The 22,580-nt window shown below is 37.8% G+C and overlaps 1 protein-coding gene across 2 annotated transcripts in view; it reads right to left on the bottom strand.

Annotated features, from left to right (window-relative positions):
- Positions 1-22,580, bottom strand: part of LOC141404970 (uncharacterized) — a 1,496,028-nt gene that overhangs the window by 198,005 nt on the left and 1,275,443 nt on the right. The gene's annotated exons all lie outside the window — the stretch shown is intronic.

The raw sequence follows: 22,580 nt of genomic DNA, 5'->3' as shown, positions 1-22,580 counted from the left end.
GTCAACAAGGACATCAACAATGGCAAACAAAGGCGATTGAAAGAAGACAAAGAAGAAAAAACAACAATAACAACAAGGTATGAGTGGATGACGACGCCAACATGACTTTGAAGAACTTTTAATTTCATTTGTTGTTGAATGCGGTAGTTTTGAAAATCACTTAAATGAAGACAAAATCGAGAGGTGAAAGGGGACGAAGTTCGTGCTGTGGGCAAGAAAAATCAAGACATAGGAAATATTTTGAAAACAAAAAGGACATTGCTTCGAATTGTGTGATGCTGGCAACTCCAAGGGAGCACAAGTGGAGGAAAAAACTTGTAATTGTCATCATTATACGTCAGAATTGAGATATAAGGGACAATATTGGGGCAACACAAAATGTTTTTCGGAGGCATTGTGTAATGAAATGTACTTAAATGAACCTACTTATCATGGAATTACATAGCGGCCCCCAACACACAAGTAATAGGAAGTATTAGTAATATGCCTGCATTTTTTACGAGTTCTAGTTATGTATGTCTAACTAGCATTTGCAATTGAAGACAGCTGAAAAGTCTTTTAAATGCTATTCAGAAGTGGGAGCGTATGACTGATGTCAGTAGTCATACAACATCATGTCATATGCAAATATAACAATGGCTTCCTATTAAAAGAAAGTCTAACTCCATATTTTATCGTATAATTGAATTCTCTTCACCAAACGGATCACTCTCCGCAAGAAACCAAGCTCAATAACAACTGGAGGGAGGATCGGACCAGAAGTGGAGGTGGGAGATTAGCTTTCCTATTGCACCAGTCTGTTCAATAAACCCCTATCTCGCTTGAACCTGTCTCTTAAGACCCATACATGCAATGTATGGGGGTAGCAGTCAGGTGTGTAATTGGCGAGATAGATAGTTGCTGAACGTATAAATCCCGGCTATAAATAATTGTACTCCAGGTTAGAGGTAATGTTGTTAGGGGTAATGTTGGGTCTGGTCTTGAGGGACTTTAATGTTCAACATGTGTTATAGCATTCGGTTCCCGGATCAATTAGGACGGTTCTACCTGAATAAGCGGAGAGTGTCAGGGTTCGCCAGACATAACAATTGTGTCACCTGGTCTGACAAATGACGGCAAATCGCAACCCGTTGCCTTTTTTGGATCAGACCATTTCCCCATAATTGTCTCCATAAGCAGACTGGCCGATTTCATCACTTCTGAATACCGCACTTTCATCAGTAATGGGAACACTAATTTGAACGAAGTTCCTTGGTAGAGTAGACATCCCGGCGATAAATAGCTGTAATTCCGGTTATAGGCTCAACATTCGGTTCTCGGAAGGATGTAGTGCTGTCTGAACAGATTGATAGCTCTATGTTTTACACAGTTAATGAGGGCGTCTCTACCATAAGTAGCGGAGAGTGTCACAGTTCGCCAGACATAACCATCGTGTCACCTGGTCTGACAAATGACGTTACCTGGCAACCCGGCATTTCCCTTGGATCAGACCATCTCCCCATAATTGTCTCCATTAGCAGACCAACCGATTTCATCACCTCTGAACGCCACACGTTCGTCAATCACAGGAAAGCAGATTGGTCGAGTTTCAGAGAGTTCACCAATCACCGCTTCAGAGAACTGCCCAATCCTTCTGATATTCGAGTAGCGGAAAGGACGTTCCGAGACATCATCACTGCTGCAGCCGCTCGCCATATCCCTGCTGGTCGAATACCCGAAGTAAGAACAAACTTCCCAGCAGAGTCGACGGGATTAGCAAAGAAGAGAAGAGTATTACGTCACATCAGATCTCTTCCTGCCGAGGATGAACCACCACAGTTTACAATCGATGATATACCGAACGTCATCAGGAACGCTAAATCATCCAAAGCGTTAGGCCTTGATGGAATATCCATGGTAATACTGAAGTAGCTGGATGAGCCGGGAGTGGAGTATCTCACTAAAGTTCTGAACTTGTCGCTAACCACCCTCATTGTACCCAATGTCTTGAAAATACGCAGGGTGGTCCCGCTACTGAAGCCAGGCAAGGGTGCCAGCAAAGGTAAATCGTACAAGCGTGATGACCTTCGTCGATCCAACCCCACTGACCCCAGAGTAAGGGAGCTGAGACTGGAAGTTAACAGGCTGATCGGCGAACATAAGCGGAACAAGTGGTTAAATCATCTGAAGAGTTGCAACATTGGAGCCGGTATAAGTGAATTGTGGGCAATGGTTAAGTCACTCTCCAACCCTTGAAGAAGGGAAGATAGGACCTCAGTCACCCTTGAAGCCAGGCAAGGGTGCCAGCAAAGGTAAATCGTACAAGCGTGATAAGCTTCGTCGAGCCAACCCCAATGACCCCAGAGTAAGGGAGCTGATACTGGAAGTTAAATCATCTGAAGAGTTGCAACATTGGAGCCGGTATAAGTGAATTGTGGGCAATGGTTAAGTCACTCTCGAACCCTGGATGAATGGAAGATAGGACCTCAGTCACATTTGGCGACGTTACGTTGACTGACCCGAAGACGTGCGCAAGTTATTTCAATCGACAGTTTGTCGAGCACCCCGAGAGTGACAGGGCGAAGAGAAGAGTATTACGTCGCATCAGTTCTATTCCTGCCGAGGATGAACCACCACAGTTTACAATGGATGATGTTGCGAATGCCATCGGGAACGCTAAATCATCCAAAGCGTTGGGCCCTGATGGAATATCCATGATAATGCTGAGGTAGCTGGATGAGCCGTGAGTGGAGTATCACACTAAAGATCTCAACTTGTCGCTAACCACTCTCATTGTTCTCGATGTCTTGATAAGCAGGCTGGTCCTGCTACTGAAGCCTGGCAAATGTAAATCTCACAAAACGATTTAGCGTTTGTCGCCCGCAGCAAAGACCCTTGAAGCCTTTAAAATACGCAGGGTGGTCCCGCTACTGAAGCCAGGCAAAGGTGCCAGCAAAGGTAATTCGTACAAAACGATTTAGCGTTTGTCGCCCGCAGCAAAGACCCTTGAGGCTTTAGTCATTCCCAGTGTTAGAAATAGCTATCCAGTTGCCAATCATCACCATTGGTTCCGTAAGCAGTCCAGCACGACAACAGCGCTGCACGTCATCGTCCCACATATTTATCGAGGACACAACCAAAGGAAGTCGGTGTGATAGAAAAGTGATGGTGGCGCTTAACTTATTAAAATCCTTCGATACTGGCAATCACTCCACAATGTTTGAGACCATCGAGCAGACAACTCTCCGACAAAGTTTGAAGCGTTGAATAATCAATTATATGTGTGGACGCGAGTCGTACGTTGAATCTGGGTGCTCCCCAAGGCGGGTTGATATCTCCGGAACTGTTTCACCTCTACCTCTCCTGTATTCCGCCCCCTTAACACGGCATTGAGATCGTAGCGTATGCACGATCCCGGCGTCAAGTGCCTTCCCTCATGTCATTTGTGAAAGTCTGAACTCCTATTTGACTGATCTTGTCACCTTTTGTCACCCGAGGAATATGTAAATATCCGCCACTAAATCTACGGCCACTCTGTTCAACACTTTCACTGCAGAGGTCAGCACTAAGTTGAATGTCATGATCGATGGTAGCAGAATTCCGTTCACAAACTTTTTTAAATTTCTAGGGGCGATATTCATGTTCAGGTCGTCCGCCCATGCCACAGCTATCTGCGTCAAGTTGAGATGTAGAAACAAGTCCCTAGTCGTCAATACTGGGGTTGCAGATAAAGAAACTTTGTTGATCACATATAACGCGATAGGTCGGTCTGTGGTAAACTAAGAGGCGCCAGTTTGTTCCGCGAATATAAGTGCAATGCGATGAAAAAATATTTATACCTGTCGGAATGCCTCCCTGAAAACTGTAACAGATCGCCTTCTCATGTCTTGCATGGACCATCTATATAAGGAGATAAAAATTCTTCACATCATGGCATGCCTTCTGTGCAGTACTTCTCGAGTGTTACCGTGGGAGCCATCCTAATCACCGTATAGTAATTATAGGTGATTATGAAAGGACCCTCCAACCAGGCATGTCAGGGATGTTCATGATCTAGAAGGAGAGGTCCAACGTTACAATAAGGAACCTCTAGATCAAAAAGCTTATCTATAATATATAATTGTTCCACAAACATTCTAGGATGGACAAGGGAGACTTCTCTCATATCAGCATGGAAAAAAATAATCAGTCGGCATGGCCTCAGCCTCGAACCTAACGAAAAGATGTAACACACAATACTTCTAAAGTCTACATAATACGATGTACAAAGTTTGGAACAAATCGGTTTCTCCCTTCGAGAGTTATCTTAAGTAGTACCCAGTTTAGTTGGTGCCGTTAGACTTTTTTCTGGAGATTTTGATCCATCCAGCTTTCGGACCATTTCTCAGAAAGTATGGACTTGCCCCTGAAAAAAACTAGTATTATCTTAATGGGGCAGCGAATAGACGTTGTTACAAAAAGAAGCAAAACGATTCGAGAGCGGGACTTAAACTGCACTTTTCCCAAATTTTGTGTGGGAGGTACACGAAGGAGTGGATCCATATATTCCATATTCGAACATGATCTATGTCCTGTAGAGATATTATGATATGAAAAGTATGGACCAAATCGGTTACTGCCTTCGAGAGTTACCCTGCGCACCATGTCAGCGAAAAGTTTTGAACTTTTGTGGGGGAGGTTCCTGGAAGGAGTGGACTGATATGACCTATCTTCGAACATAAAGTATGTTTGGCGAAATTAATTCGAACCTTTGAACGCCAAATTTTTGGACTGAATCGGCTGATCCGTTCGAGAGTTATCGTACGCACCAACCACAACACATGGTGCAATATGAGGGCTTTTTTATAGCCTTTGGACCATTTTCTCAGGAGGTATGGACTTGCCCCCGAAAAAAAGTAGTACCGTCGTAATGGGGGTAGCGAATGCAAGTTGCTACAACAAAAATCAATGCGATTCGAGAGCAGGTCTTAAACTAAACTTTTCCGCAATTTTGTGTGGGTGGTACCCGAAGGTGTGGATCGATAGGGTCCATATTGGAATCTCATCTATGTCTAGTAGATTTGCAAAATATAGACCAAATCGGTTACTATCTTCAAGAGAATGCTGCACAGGCCCATACGACTCACTGCACCTTTTCAACTGCCTAGCCAAACCTACTCAACAAATTTCAGTAGATCTGTGATGAAGTAACAACATTCCTTAAACTGGAGATAGACCCAGAGCCAAGTTAAGCAAAAGAATTAACTTATATATAAATGTTCCACAAACATCCCAGGAGGGACAAGGCAGACTTCTCTCATATCAACGAGTGCACCCTATTTCATGTCAACTCAATGACATGGGAACTACTGCTTATCGCCGAGTCCAAACGGCGAGTCTTACGACGCCACTTGAAGATAAGTTTAACATGGATGAATTACTCAGGAGATGTCGCCAACATTACCTGACACGGTGCTCTTGAACCAAATTTATATGGAAGGTGCTTACACCTAGGAAATTTTTGTGGATTCTGAAACTTTTTTATTTTTCTCATCTATGAACATTGATAGATGAGAAAAATAAAAAAAAAAAAATAAAAAATCGCCGGAGCGCTTTTTAAATAAATCGCTCTTCAAGTTGAAATTTTTAAGAGTTTTGCTTGGAAACCGCAAGTCCTATCGAAATGGGACTAAAGAAAATGTTGTAGCTATGAACATTGTAGTTTCAGAATCCGCAAAAATTTCCCAGGTGTAAGCACCTTCCATTTAAATTTGGTTCAAGAGCACCGTGCTGAGGATTATTTTGCCACCGTTAAAAATTTGATGCTGCCTGGTCTGAAAATCGAACCGCAGACTTTCTTAGCGCTAGACGGGTGTGCGTATCATTGCACCACGGTGCCACTCATATCCCAGAAAAATGAACTTGTAAACCTAAAATAAAGACACTCTTGCAACAACCACAACTGACCACAAGTTACCCTGGCAACCCTGGTCGTGTTCACATCTGTTTTGCAATTAACTCCGTCGCTCTACAAAAAAATATTAAATAATCAACGATTTTGCCGGTTGTGTGATTGTTATTTGCTCAGTAGTGAGAGACAAACTAAATTACAAGTTGTGAGAAGTGAAATAAACATGCCCGGAAGAAATCGTAAAAGCATAAATGTAGACAAAGATCTGTGCCAGCAATACAAATTGCCTCTGGATGAAGAGGACGACGATATTATCGCATGCGATAAGTGTAAGAAGGCGATGCATGCACAATGCGCGAAACTTAATAAACGAGAGATAGAGAGAATATTGGATGATAAGTCTGTTAAGTACATATGTTTCATATGCAAGGGAGATGATGACAGTTCAATAAAAGGAGAATTGAAGATCATAAGAGGAAAGTTAGATCAGCTGACCGATATAAAAAAATCGATTGAGTTTTTATCGTCTCAATATGACATTGTTTTGAAAGCAATGAGTGAAAATAAAAAGGAATTGGATGTAATGAGGAATGAGAACAGTGTTTTGAAACAGGAGATAGCCAATTTAAAAACATCTGTTAAATTTTTGAACAATGAAAGAGTCAAAAAAGACTGTATTATTATTGGTGTTCAGGGCGATGATGATAAAACGGCTGTTGATACTGTATTGGATTTATCCAAGACAATGGGTGTGGTCATAACTGCTGAAGATATAGATGATGCCTTTTTCATTAACAAGCGCGGCAATCAAACAACTGGCAAAAGTATGATAGTAAAGTTTGCTAAAACTAAATCGAAATCCATTTTTATGAAAGCCAAACCTGCTCTAGGTTCAAATGATCAAACAAATAAAATTTTTGTTAATGATTTGCTATGCTCCGAAACCTATTCTCTGTTCAACTACGCTAAGGCTTTGAAAAAGGTTGGATATAACTTCGTATTTCATAAAAATGGAAATATTTTTGTCAAGAAAAATGAAAAATCTCGTGCGAAAATTGTGAAATGCGAAGGTGATGTTGATAATCTACTGTTAGAAGCAGCCACTTATAACTCAACATCGAGGAGTAGCACACAAAGGCGAATTAATGCTGATTTGAGTAGTGATGATGATGAGCCGTCTGTGAGTTCGCAGAATATAAAGAAATAATCATTCTTGTTTTGTTTTTTATATCTATAAATTCCTATATATCTCATAATGAGTATCTACTTTAATAATTTAAATTTGTATTCTCATTTTTCAAACAATTCTAATGGTAAATTTATAAATTTTGTTACAATAAATGTTAGAAGTATTTCCTCGTTGAATAAATTCCATGAATTTAAATCACTCCTTGCTAGCATGCCAAATTTGCCGGATATTGTTTCGGTTAATGAAACTTGGTTTAGTAAAGACTGTTTACAACTGTATTCCATACCGCATTATAAGGTTGTCCATTGTTGTAGAGAGGATGGTTATGGCGGTGTTTCTGTGTTTATTCGAGATTGTTTTGAATTCTCTCTACAGCTTTCTGAAACAGTCGATTTTGTTAATATAGTAATTTTGAAAGTACACAATATAAAGGTGAATGGTAAGATGCTAAAATTAACATCATTTTATAGGTCTCCTAAGTGTAGCATTTCTTGTTTTTTAAATATAATGGATGAACGTTTATCACAATTTGGGAATGGCCCATCAATAGTAATGGGTGACTCAAATATTGACCTCATAGCTGGTCTTCATTCGAATAGTATGTTGAATCTGTTTCAGTCATATGACTTTGTGAATTGTCACAATTTGATTACAAGGCCGAGTAGTAGAACTTGCATTGACAATATTTTTTCAAATATATATGGCAATTATTTTGTGGCGTCGGTAAAAAATGAACTGAGTGATCACAATTTTGTTTGTTTAAGACTAAAGTTGGACTCTGTGGCAAAGAGTTCCTATGAGGTGTCTAAGGTATTTTTAGATTACAATAATATTCAAAGGGTTCTTTCCCAAAAAGTTCCAAGTTTACTTGGTAGTTCGGATCCATCAGTTATGACATCAGGTCTTATTGGTGTAATAAATGATGATGTAGACTCAAGCAAATCATTTTCAAAATACTCCAGGCAGTGTAGGTTTGATGTAGCCCCTTGGGTCAATCGTAATTTGGTGTTGTTGATGGAAGAAAAGCAAAAGTTGTTGCGAAGGAGAAGAAAATCAAAGAATCGGGCACTCATTAATGAGAGATTAAAAAGAATCAGCAAAATCATAAAGATAGCACTGCGAAATTCTATGCTCAATTATTTTGAGAGCAATTTACTACAAATTGGAACAGATCCAAAAAATTGTTGGCGATTTTTGAATAATATTTTGGGAAGACATATTAAGGATGGTGTGACGATTCTCAATAATGAAGGTCTTCCTATTGAGGATGATGTTGTTAAATCTCAGATGATTAATAATTACTTTGTGGATTCGGTTCTTATGTTGAAGAATGACTTAAATAGACATCTTTGTGATCACTATAACCAGTTGAGAACATTGGACAGACGTAGATCTGACTTTGAGTTGACGATGGTCACTCCAATTGATGTTAAAAATGTAATTGAAAACATGGAAAAGTCAAAGTGTCCAGGTGAGGATAATGTTACATCTGAACTTTTATGTAAAACGTCTGACGTTGTAACACCCTACATCACTAACATTTTTATACCCTCAGCCTTTAGGCTAAAGAGGGTATTTACACTTTGATACGACCAAAAATGTGCCTCATCGAAATAATGGTTTTAGACCCCAAGTATGTTTGTACGATATCCGTTTCAGACAATTTTGAGTAGATCTAGCAATGTCCGTCCGTCTGTCTGTCTGTCCGTCTGTCTGTCTGGCTGGCTGGTGCGCACGATAACTCTCGAACGGATCAATCGATTCGGTTCAAATTTTGGGTATCGAAATATTTTGTCCAGATTCGATTTAAGTTCGTAGATGGGCCATATAGGTCCACTCCTTCAGGTACCTCCCGCACAAATGTTCAAAAATTGTCGAAAAACTTGTGCGCACGATAACTCTTGCGGGGAATAACCGATTTGGTCCATATTTTGCACATCGTGTAATTTCTACCAAACTTAGATGAGGTTCCAATATGGACTCAATCGGTCCACTCCTTCGGGTACCTCCCACACAAAATTTCGGAAAAGTTCAGTTTAGGACCTGGTCTCGAATCGCTTTGATTTTTGTATACGCAAGTTGTATTCGCTGTCCTCTATACGACGCTGTTAGTTTCATTAGGGGCAAACCCATACTTCCTGAGAAAATAGCCTGAAAGTTACAAAAAACCCTATGACACCGTGTGTAGTGGTTGGAGCGCAGGATAACTTTCGAACGGATCTGCCGATTCGGTCCAAAATTTGGCTTTCGTAATATCTTGTCCAAACTTAGTTCAAGTTCAAAGATGGATTATATCGGTCCACTCCTTCCGGTACCTCCCCCACAAAAGTTCGAAAATATTCGGAAAATTTGTGCGTACGATAACTCTTGCAGGGAGTAACCGATTTGGTTCATCCTTTGCACATTATGAAATTTCTACCAGACTTAGATGAGGTTCCAATATGGACTCAATCGGTAAACTCCTTCGAGTACCTCCCACACACAATTTCGGAAAAGTTCAGTTCAGGACCTGCTCTCGAATCGCCTTGGTTTTTGTTGTAACATCTTGTATTCACTGTTCCCTATACGAAGGTACAAGTTTCATCAGGGGCAAGTCCATACTTCCCGAGAAAATGGCCGGAAAGTTGCAAAAAGCACCTATGACACCTTGTGTAGTGGTAGGAGCGCAAGATAACTCTCGAACGGATCTGTCGATTCGGTCCAAAATTTGGCCTTCGTAATATTTTACCAAAACATAGTTTAAATTCGAAGATGGGCTATATCGGTCCACTCCTTCAGGTACCTCCCCCACAGAACTTCAGAAATGTTCGGAAAATTTTTGCGCACGATAACTCTTGAAGGGATATAGATCAGGTTCGAATATGGACTAAATTTGTCTACTCCTTCTGGTACCTCCCACACAAAATTTCGGATAAGTTCACTTTAAGACCTGCTATCGAATCACTTGGATTTTTGTTGAAGCTATTTGCATACGCTACCACCATTACGACGGTAAAAGTTTTTTCAGGGGTAAGTCCATATTTCTTGCGAAAACAGCCTGAAAGGTGTAAAAAAACCTCTATGTCACCATATGTGGTGGTCGAAGAACATGATAACTCTCGAACTGTTCAACCGATTTGGTCCAACATTTGGTCTTCGTCATTTTATATCCAAACTTAGTCACATGGGCAATACCGGTCCACAACTTTCGGTACTTCTCCCCAATATTTAAAATATATCACTTTGGATCTCCTAATATTTTATCAAAATTTAGTTAAACTTCTAAAATGGCCAATAAAGGTCCTCCCTGAGAGTACCTGCCCTACAAAAGTTCAACATTTGTGTCTTAGCGCAGTTAATTCCTATTCCACATTATTGTCGGCAAGTTCAAATGTCCAAAATTCTGAAGAGACCTGAAATACATTCGATCTGTCCGGAGGTAAAAGTTTCGCTTCACTTTGGCTGAGGGTATATATCTGTCGGCAAAGGCGACTGACACTTTTTTACTTGTTAATATGATGATTGCGACTTCAATCTATCCCGATGTATTAAAGCTTCATAAGGTTATACCTATACCGAAAATTTCAAGACCTACATTCCCACAAGATTATAGACCTATAGCTATATTGTCATCGATTGATAAAATATTCGAACGTTTAATTCACTCCCAGTTACTACATTTTTTTGAGGAGGGAGGTCTAATATTTAACACACAATTTGCATATAGAAAGGGTCGTGGAACGGATGAAGCCATACTGAGTGTGGTTAATAAAATATGTCAAGGTCTTGAAGGAGGTTCTTCAGGTGTAGCGGGTGTATTCTATGATTTTACTAAGGCTTTTGACCTAGTAGAACATAATATTTTGTTGATAAAGCTAGGTTTTTATGGCGTTAATTAAAAGAGTGTGGATTTGTTGAGGAGTTATTTATTAAATAGAAAACAGTTTGTGCAAATTGGTAATGTGAGGAGTTCTACATCATCGGTGCAGTTTGGAGTTCCCCAGGTAAGTATTCTGGGACCACTTCTATTTATGATATACATCAATGACATAAATAACATTGGCCTTGCTGGGTCGATTGTGATGTTTGCAGACGATTTATCTATTTTTTATCCTTATAAATGTGATTCTGACCTTAAATTAATGTTGGAGCGGGATGCTGAATTAATTTGTGAATTTGCTAGGTTAAATGGACTTGTGCTTAACCCAAAGAAGACTAATTTAATACGATTTCATCCGTCTTCCCCAAGTTTAAGTGACAATTTTAGAATTTTGGTCAATGGTGATTGGATAAGTGAAGTGTCTAGTCTAACTTATTTGGGTATAAGACTTCAGGGCAATCTGAAATGGGATGACCACATTCGGTTTTTAAAATCAAAGCTGTCTTCGGCACTTGGAGTATTGTACAAATTTAGAAGAAAGCTCAATGTAGTTACAAAGAAAATGATTTATCGGGCATTAATCCATAGTCATCTTGAATATTTGGCGATTGCCTATGCTAACAAAATGACTTCTGAGTTAAAATCTTTACAAGCTGCTCAAAACAAAGCTCTTAAATGTGTGTACAATCTTGATATCCGTCATAACACTAAATCCCTGTACAAAGATTATGCAAAAACTATTTTACCTATCCGCGGATTATACAAAAAACAACTTCTAATTCGTGTGTATAAAACTGCTCATAATATTGGAATAGATTCTGTACCCACGTTTAATACCAGGAACTCTACAGACTTGAGAGTTGCTAGATGTCGTCTTGAAATCACGAGACAAAGAATTGACTACTCCGGCAGTATCGAATACAATTGTTTACCGTTGAGTATAAGAAACAGTAACACATTGTCTATCTTTAAAACTAGAGTTATGGAATTTCTTCTCTCAAATGTGGAATTACTTCTATGATTTTTCTTATTTTTCTATATTGATAACACTTGAAAAAAATCTTTATATATTATATTTGTCTTTACTTAAATTTAACAATAGTAACATTTAAAATAAAAATATTAGTTATATTGTATAACAGTATTTGTTTTCTAGTATTATTTTTGGTTGCCTATTTCGCTCCAATATTGCCATCAGAGGCGCGGAGCGATTTCAAAATTTGTATTTAATGAATGTAAATAAATACTGAATTAAAAAAAAAATGTCAGTCTCATTTTGACAGTGAACGTGAGCGAACGTACATTTGTTTATCTCTCATCCGCTATACCCCTTTTCGTAATGAGCAAACAACAAGTTCAAAATCAATCGTCTAATTTACAATTTAAATTAGATAACAACAAACTGTTAAGAATTTTGTCTGCTGGACCGAAATATTTAATAATGTCCAGAATAGAAAGTGAAGAATCATTAAAGGGAGTCTCTCCTTTTTTGATAAAAAAAAATAATCGACAATGTCTGTGGTGAAATTGATTTGTGTCAAAAACTGAGAAGTGGCGATCTTCTCATAAAAACGAAAACTGCTACCCAGGCAACTAAGTTGATTAAAATCATAGCACTGACGCCTGAAATAAAAGTTAATGTAACTGAACACAGTTACCTTAACCATACCAAAGGTGTAATCTACAGCAACGGTTTGCGTGGCATCTCTGAAGAGGAGATACTTGCTGAACTAAAACCACAGAACGTTCTTGAGGTTAAAAAAATACTGAAAAATGTAGAGGGAAACTTTGTTGAAACAGGTCTTGTTATCATAACCTTTTCAACTATAACTCTCCCCGAATCACTAAAAATTGGTTATGAAACCGCCAACGTAAGACCATATATTCCATTGCCGATGAGATGTCGTAATTGTCAACGTTATGGCCACTCAATGAAATATTGTAAAAACGATGCGACGTGCTTAATTTGTTGTGAACAAGACCACCTGCAAGACGAAGAAATGTGCACAAAACCACAAAAATGCATTAATTGTGAAGAAAGTAATCTTCCAGATATTAGTCATTCAGTTCGTGACAAAAAATGTCCAATATTCCTTAAGCAAAAGGAAATACAAGCTATTAAAACGTTAAACAAAGTCGACAATAAAACTGCTTTAAAAATGTATAAACAGCGACACCCATCTAATGCCTCTCAATCTAACTTTGTTCGCAAAATCACAACATATGATATCGATGACCAACCCAGCTGCTCTAATAATGCAAAACCCCAAGAAAATAGTAAAGAGTCAACCACAAAAGGAGATTGCAAAATAATTGCAACAAAAAAAACTACTCCTCAAACCCAGATTGATACAAAGAAAACAACCGAAAAGAAAATTCAAATTCTCCCCAAAAACACATCGAAAAGAACAATCAAAGACCTTAAAGTTGCTCTCTCTAACGATGCAAAGAAACAATGCAAAAACAGCGATAATGAAAGCAATGCAGATGATTAAAACAACAATAACAACATTTAATCTCTCCAACGGAACATCGATGACACTCACTTTCTTGCCTACACTCATTTTCGCGGCCTCTATCATAAATAATGAGTACAACATATTAAAATTTATCTCATATTACACATTCTTACACTCATATTTTGCTCTCAATTTTTCTATTATGTTTTCATTATCATTCTCTTTTATAACATATCTAACTAACAGTAACAATAATGATCTCAATTGCTCATATTGTATTATATTATTCATATCCATTTTTTGTTTTGTAGCTCTCTTATACTTTATAAGTAACTCATATTTACTCTTACTTTTCAATCCATATTTTTTATTATATTATGACTCTTAAGGTTCTGCAATGGAATATAAAAGGCTACAACAATAATTACACTGAACTACAAACCCTTATAAAGAATTATAACCCATCGATAGTGTCTTTACAGGAGACACACTTTAAAAATACTCATCCTATTCCTACCCCTATTAATTATTCAATATACAAATCAAAAAATTCTGCACTACTTATACACAATTCTATACAACACAAATACATCGGGACCTTTGATAAACTTGATTCGGTTGCAGTAAAGGTTTTTTCAAAGAAAACCTTTACTATATTCTCAACTTACATTAATCCATCAAAAACATATTCTATATCAGACCTCGAACAAATGTATCAACCATCATATCAACCTCTTTTAATAACTGGTGATATGAATTGTTGGCATACTTTGTGGGGTTCCAAAACTAACAACTGCAAGGGTAAAATTTGGCACAAATTCATCACACAAACTAATCTTATCGTGTTAAACGATGGATCGCCTACACACTTTTCGACACATAAAACTTTTACTCATATAGACTTAACTATAGCTTCTCCTGCAATAGCTGTTCATTCTAATTGGGTTATAGATTCAGACCTTTACGGTAGTGATCATTATCCCATCTTAACATCATGTTTTTCCGAGGACAAAGTAGAAAATAACATAAATTATAAAGCTTTATTTAATACAAATAAAGCTAATTGGCCAAAATTTCACGATCTATCACTGAAATACTGCAGTGAAATACCTCTCAGTACTAATATCAATAAAGAAGCAGCCAATATATAAAAAATTATCCTTAAATCTGCCAATGAAACTATCCCAAGATATCCTCTTCACAAAAGTAAAACCTTTATTCCATGGTGGAATCAGGAATTGAACGATTTAAAAAAGAAAAGAAACCATCTGTTCAATAAATTTAAGAGAAACTGTACAAACGAAAACCTCATTAACTACCGAAAAGCTAACGCAGTGTATAAACGAAAACTCAAAATATCTAAAAAAGCCTCAATTGAACAATTTACATCTGTTATTAGCCAACATACTCCCACTGATAAAGTTTGGAAAAATATTAGCAGATTTTGTGGCATAAATCCCAAGATCGGTATTCATTGTTTAACTGAAAATGTTAACACAACAATAACGAATAAATCCGACATCGCAAATGCTTTCTGCAAACATTGGTCAAACTTATCAAACGACTCAAACTTTCCTCAAACGTTTCAAAGCGCTAAAAATACCATCCTTCAAGGCGCAAAGCACTTGGTACCTTGCAAAGATGCTGAAATTATAGAAAATGAAATATCCCTTTTAGAATTTTCCAGTGCTATGGGAAAACTTAATGGAAAAACCCCTGGAATTGACGGCATAACATATAAAATGATAAACAATCTCTCTAAATCGAGCAAAACAAGAATTATCAAGTTGTACAACAATATTTTTTCAAATTTTATTCCTCAATTTTATAAAAACAGCTTAATTATCCCCATATTAAAACCCAACAGTGACAAAACATCTGTAAACTCATATCGTCCGATTTCTTTAAACCCATGTTCTTCCAAAATACTAGATAAAATAATAGCCAATCGATTATGGTGGTTTGTAAACAAAAACAAATTGATCAGTAGCAATCAATTCGGATTTAAAAAAGGGAAATGTATAGCAGATCCGCTTATTTATATGGACTACTTTATTACAAGATCTTTGAAAACTAGCAGTCACCTCTCAATAGTTTCCCTAGATTTTGCCAAGGCTTTTGACAAAATAGGGATGCATACGGTATTAGACCAATTAGAAGATTGGAGAATTGGACCAAAGATATATAATTACGTTCGTAACTACTTGTTAAATAGGAAAATAAGAATAAGAGTAAATACATCTTATTCAGAATTATTGAAATTAGAAAATGGAATCCCTCAAGGATCTCCACTTTCAGTTATCCTATTTCTTATAGCTTATAACAAACTATCACAGTCGATAATGTTACATAAAGATCTAGACTTCATCGCTTATGCCGATGATTTCGTGATAATGAAAAAACTTGGAAGAAACAATAAACAGGACGTTACTATCGACTCTTTAGTGAATTGCATTGAAGAGTGGTGTAATTATTCTGGTGCAGAACTGTCTCTAAACAAATGTAAACATCTACACATATGTAGAAAAAAGAATTGCTCCCCCGTTCTAAAATCTAACAATATTCAAATACAGTCTGTAGACAATCTTAAGATACTTGGAATTACTTTTAACAAACGTTATAAATGGAACAGTCACATTGATCAATTGTCAACTTCTTTAAATAAGCAACTTAATATTTTAAAATGTCTTTCCAACAAAAAGTTTTGCTGCAGTACCGCATCTCTGGTGTCATTAATAACTCCGCTCATTCTATCAAGAATTTGTTACGGTATTTACCTTTATGGAAATACCTCTAAAAGTAATTTAAATAAAATAAAAACTATCTACAATTCAGCATTGAGAATGTGTCTTGGTGCACACCGGACAACAAAAATATCTAACATGCTTTTCGAGGCTAACTTATTTACAATAGAGGACTACAAGTATTTACATACTTGCAAGCTCTTTAAATCAATTCTAATAAATGACGGATCTCCCATTCCACAATTGTTAAATAAAATTAAAAACACAAACATTTTTAAGACAACAGACTCCGTCTTAAACCGCATAGTCTATCTATGCGATGAGTGGAATATCCCATACAACAAAAAAACAAATAAAAATTTCCAGTCACATATAAATTTTCACCCACGTCTTATTGATAACTCTCTGAGAAGATATAACAAAGATAATACAATCAGTGAAGTATATCAACATGAATTCCAAATGATTCAGGAAAATTTAAAAGGTTATACCTCCCTATACACAGACGGTTCCAAACAGGGAGATAAAGTGACATTTAGTGTAATTGAAAACCAACATATACTCAAAATTTCAAATTTACCGGAATACACTTCAACTTTTTCGTCTGAAGTTATTGCAATACATGAAGCTCTTCAATATGCAAAAAGATGCAACAAGAAGTACGTTATTTTCAGTGACTCTTTGTCTGCCTTGGACGCAATATTAAACCTAAATAATACTGATTTCTACATATCTTCTATAAGAAACATATTAATTCAACAAAATCCAAAGTGTAAGCTTGTCTGGGTGCCAGGACACAAAAACATAACAGGTAATGAGTTGGCTGATAAAGCCGCAAAATCTGCTATTAACAGACCTTTGATTGTCAAAGAAAATCTTACAGTAAAAGATATTAATAAATTTTTTAAATCAACATTCCTCATGAAAAGAAATGAAATCTGGGATAGGACCTCTTCATGGTACAAGTACCTAAACTTCAATAAAAGCTGCATTTCTGATTACCTTAGAAAAGAAAACACATTTACAAGAAAGGATGAAATTGTCGCCATTCGTCTCAGGCTTGGTTACACTAAGCTTACTCATGATCACATTATCGACAAACAGAAAGACAAACTATGTTGTCTTTGTAAACAAACTACTTCCAACATACAACACTTTGTATCATGCCCAATTTTAAAAACCCTTGAAACAAAGCATATCCCTCAAACAAATATGATTGATATACTAAAAAACTTAAACAACGTTAATAAAAAATATCTCGTTAGCTTTCTGAAGAATTGTGACCTTTATTATTCCATTTAAGAACACTTCTAAATAAATACCTAATTTATGCTCAAATTGTTATTATCATAATTATGTTTATATAATTAAATAATTAATATTTACCTGTGTAAGCCTAAGACCTCTGCAGTCATGGCTTCACTTCCTTTATACTTGTAATTTAGTTATAAGTATAAATATGAAATAAATAAATAAATAAAAAAAAAATGTCCGACAACTTCTCGAGTTATTTTTCCAACTCCCATTCTTTGAAAACTTCTATTTTTATGACAACTATAATTTCAATTTCACATAACATGACTTGGACTGGAAAGAAGAAATCATAACTTAAATCAATCATAAATAGTGATAACATAAATTGATTTTATTGCCCAAGCCATGACGATATTTATTGACCAGGAAATGAAAAAAGAAGAATACTTTATGTATAGTTGTATTTTTGTTTTTCCACCCGAAATGTTTAGCTCACACCTACCAATCTCCTACACCTCCAGTTTATTACAATGAGGTGTGTGGGTGTGTTCTGAAATCAAACCTACATAAGTTTTAAAATTTTTTTCCAACTCTACCTACCTCATGGCCCCCGTTTGAACTAATAACCAAACAATACTTCGACTTGTTAAAACACTTTCATAAATTGTGATGATGCTGGTAGGAGTTGTCGTTGTTGTTGTTTTTGTACTCTGCTGAACACTTTTTATGAGTTTTTAACTTTTTATTAGGGAATTGTTCTTTTTTATTATTAGATGTTTGTGTGTGTTTGCATGTTTTTGGGTTATTGCTGTTGTTTTGGAACTCCAACCACTTTTTATTGAATTCATAGATGGGGGTAGAAATTTTGACTAGGGCGGAAAAAAACCGAAAGAAAGCCAGACCGGCCAAAAGTTTTGTTTAAATACCCAACAAAATATGACGACAAAAAATCAATAAAAGCTGTTTACCTTTTACAAGTTAACAGGGGGACGACATTTTGGGGTGATGAAATATGGAGATTTAAATGAGAATGTCAACAATAAATTGGAATATATGTGAATGCCAGGAAATTCCATTTGGTTCTGGTAGACATGGAAAAAAATTAGTATTTTTCCTGTGATTCGCCATGCAAGAACTTCGGTGCGTATGACGGATGACAGTAGTTATACGCCACAGTTTTTCTTCATTTGTATCGACAAAATACATATTTAGTTAGCGGCCGTTTTCATTATCGGGGAAATCAAAATGGTTAAAAGCTACATATAGAGATTTGTTACATGGTGAAGGAATTAAGAAAATGCTATAATCCGACTAGCCATAATGTGACACATTGGAAACATTTACGCTCATAAACTCCCAACAAGTAAGAACGAACTCTATTGAAGTAGGTTTAGTAACCTCCCCTAATAAAGCAGCCCACTATGAAAAAACAAAAGAAAAGAAAAACAAATCCCTCAAAAGCTGACGACCCCCGCAAACGTTTTAAAGACCATGATCTGCGAATCTGCACCTGGAATGTTCGCACTCTTTATAGAAAAAGTTTACGCATTGGCAGATGTACTTGAAAAGTACAAGGCCGCCATTACTGCCATACAGGAAAAAGGAGGTATTGGGAAAGGCGTCACAACAACACCTAAAGGTGACGCACTGTATTATAGCTGCCATGACACAAAGCATGAGTTTGTTTGCGGATTTGTAGTTGGTCGGAGGTTAAAACATCTGGTCTCCAGTTTCACCCCAGTGAATGAAAGACTCGCTGCAATTCGATTAAAAGCAACATTCTTCAAAATCAGCTTTATTTGCGCTCATGCTCTCACTGAAGACAAGGACGAACAGACAAAAGATATATTTTACGTTCGCTTAGAAGAAACTTATGACCGTTGCCCTGCCCATAACATTAAAATTATACTAGGAGATTTTAATGCCAAAATTGGAAAGGAGAATATCTTTGGCCTAACAGTCCGGACATTCAGTCTCCACAGTGAAACATCTGACAAAGGTATGAGGCTGATAGACTTTCCAGCTGCAAGAAACATGGTAGTTAACAGTACCAGATTTAAGAATCTCGATATTCATAAGGCTCCTGGCTGTCGCCAGATCAAAGAACAAGAAATCAAATTGATCACGTTGTGATAGATGAAAGACATGCATCAAGCGTGTTGGATGTACGATCGTTCCGAGGTGCAAACATAGACTCGGACCACTATCTTGTTGCACGAACAGATACAACACGGAAGTTGGACATCGGTAAGCTGCAAACACAACAAATAGCCACAGCATATTCCACTCAATTAGCCCAATTGCTTAATGACAGCACTCCTCGTCCCGATAACATATCAGGACAATGGCAAAACATTGCCCACTCCATGCAAACAGCCGCAAAATCCATACTTGGATAGCAGAGACCTCCACCAAGGAATCCATGGTATGACAAGGAGTGTCGTGCTGCTACCGAAGAGAAAAATGCGGCATATAAGGCTACTCTACAATCAGTAGCAACGCGCAGCGCACGAGAGATGTATCGGGAGAAAAGGAGAGAGGAGAAACGTCTTTTCCTCAGGAAAAAGAGAGAAATGGAAAGACGGGATTGTGAAAAAATCGAGAAGTACAGGAGCCAGAATGAAGTCCGAAAGTGAAACATCAAACTGATGGCTTTGGTACAGGCACATCCTCCTGTAGAGACCAGGAAGGTAATCTGGTAACTGATACAGATAGTGTGCTAAGGATATGGAAAGAGCATTTTTCCAAACTGTTGGTATCCAATAGTAGCGAAGTCGACGAAGATACCACAGATCTAACCCCAGAAGATGGTATTGAATGTATACCATCCGGCCAAAATGAGGTAAAGACAGCAATAAAACGGTTGAAGAATAATAAGGCAGCAGGAGCTGATTGCCTACCAGCCGAGCTGTTTAAAACCGGAGGCGACACGCTGATAAGGTGTATGCATCAGCTAGTTAGCTCCATATGGCAGGAAGAACGCGTACCCTACGATTGGAACCTGAGCATCCTGTGTCCCGTCCATAAGAAATGAGATAAGACTTTGTGCTCCAACTATAGGGGCATAAGTCTTCTCCCTATCGCCTAAAATATATTGTCAGGGATATTGTGCGAACGACTAAAGCCCATGGTCAACGAAATAATTGGACCATACCAATGCGGCTTTAGCCCTGGCAAGTCCACCATTGCCAAGATATTTACCCTGCGGCAAATCCTGTAGAAGACCCAAGAGATGCAGCTCGACACCTACCACCTTTTTGTCGATTATAAAGCAGCCTTCGACAGCCCACTACGTTCAAAGGTATTCCAAGCAATGTCCGAATTTGGTATCCCCGCAAAGCTCATTCGGCTTTGTAAAATGACTCTAACTGACACAAGATCTTCAGTTAAAAAAGGAAAGAACCTCTCCGAAGAGTTTTGTACCAAAAGAGGTTTCAGGCAAGGAGACAGCCTTTGGTGTGATTATTTCAACATCCTGCTAGAAAAGGTTATACGAGAGGCAAACGTCTAAAGAAGTGGCACAATCTACACCAATAGCCACATGTTATCTGCTTATGCTGATGATATAGACATCATGGGACGATCAGTAAAAGAAGTAACCGATACCTTTATGAAGGTCGAAGGAGAATCTGCTAAATTGGGTCTGGCGGTAAACGGCGAGAATACCAAGTTGATGGTGTTGACGCGCAATGCGTCTATTGAGCTCGGACCAACTGTGGAAGTTGGTTCCCATAATTTTGAGGCAGTAAAAGACTTCGTCTACCTCGGCACTTCCGTAAACACAACAAACGACATCAGTTGCGAAATAAAAAGAAGAATTGTATTGACAACAGATTCTACTTTGGTTTAAGTAAGCAGTTTAAGAACAAAGCCACATCTGGTCAAACAAAAATAACGCTCTACAAAACACTGATACTACCCGTGCTGATGTATGGCTCCGAAGCCTGGGTACTTGCGTAAGCAGATCTACGGAAGATCTACGGACCAATCTGCGTTGACGGTGAATATCGACGTCGCATGAACCACGAGCTATATCTGCTGTACAACGACATCAATATAGTTAAATGTATCGAGATGGAGCGATTGCGTTGGCTAGGCCATATAATAAGAATGGGCGAAGATGAACCCGCTTAAAAGGCGTATAAATACGAACCGCTTAGCGGTGCACTCAGAATTGACAGGCCAAGGAATAGATGGCGAAAACAAGTGGATGAAGAGATGAAAAGGCGCGGTATTAAAGGGTGCGAAGCAACAAAGAAGAGAATTGGAGATCTTTTGTTACTTCGGCCTATGGAACAAATGTTTTGTAATGGGCCAGCTTAGTAAGTAAGTAAGTATTGAAGTAAATAGGAACAATTCACTTCATTTCGTTTATGAAAGTACTAAGCTCTTCCTATTGTTTCTTGCAGGAGCAGAATATCTTAGCTGATAATACTTCCTTTATGGGAACCCATATTAGAGCTGGCAAACTATCAAGAGTCTGGCTATCGTTTTGATTGCTGTCGTAAAAGAAAGGTTACATCGGCAACCAAAACATGTTGTTTGGGTTTTCTGTCGCAAATAATTTAAAAAAATAATTGCCTTGGAATCGTCTGGCAATACACAATATTAAATTACAGCAATTTCGGTTGGAGAATATTACAAAAAATTGGGAAATAATGGCTGCGAGTAAGTTTTCTATCTTCTGGGAACACAAAATTCCAAGCAACACCCATTTCGGTAGGAAAATGTGACTAAAATCTTCACAAAAATCTAAATGGGGGTTACCCTTATATGGCGGTTATACCAAAACGTGGACCTATACTGTTTGCCTTTTTGCAAGTGATGTTTTGTACCTGTGATAATGTTTTGTACCTCTAGCGAAGATTAAATAACAAATTTCAGTTATTCCGCTTGAATAATGTGGGTAAAACTAAAACTTTCAAAATAACGAAAATCGGGAGTACCGTTCTATGGAGGCTAAGCTATACCGAGAAATTTATGGAGTAAAGTTTAATAACCCCAACGAAGGCTAAGTACAAAATTTAAGCCATTTTGGTCGGATATTGAGGCCATAACCTTCAAAATACCGAAAATCGGAAGGTAACGTTCCATGGGGGCTATATGCAGACGTCGACCTATGCCGACGAATTTCAGGCGGACAGTTCTTTAGCCCCAACGAGCACTAAATGCCGAATTTCAGCCATTTCGGGGGCATTTTGAGGCC

This window comes from Musca autumnalis, unplaced genomic scaffold (assembly GCF_047663935.1).
Source record: "Musca autumnalis isolate F117 unplaced genomic scaffold, ASM4766393v1 scaffold_5, whole genome shotgun sequence".
NCBI lineage: Eukaryota > Metazoa > Arthropoda > Insecta > Diptera > Muscidae > Musca > Musca autumnalis.
The sequence above is the reverse complement of the archived record's forward strand: the minus strand, read 5'-3'. Positions and strand labels throughout refer to the sequence as shown.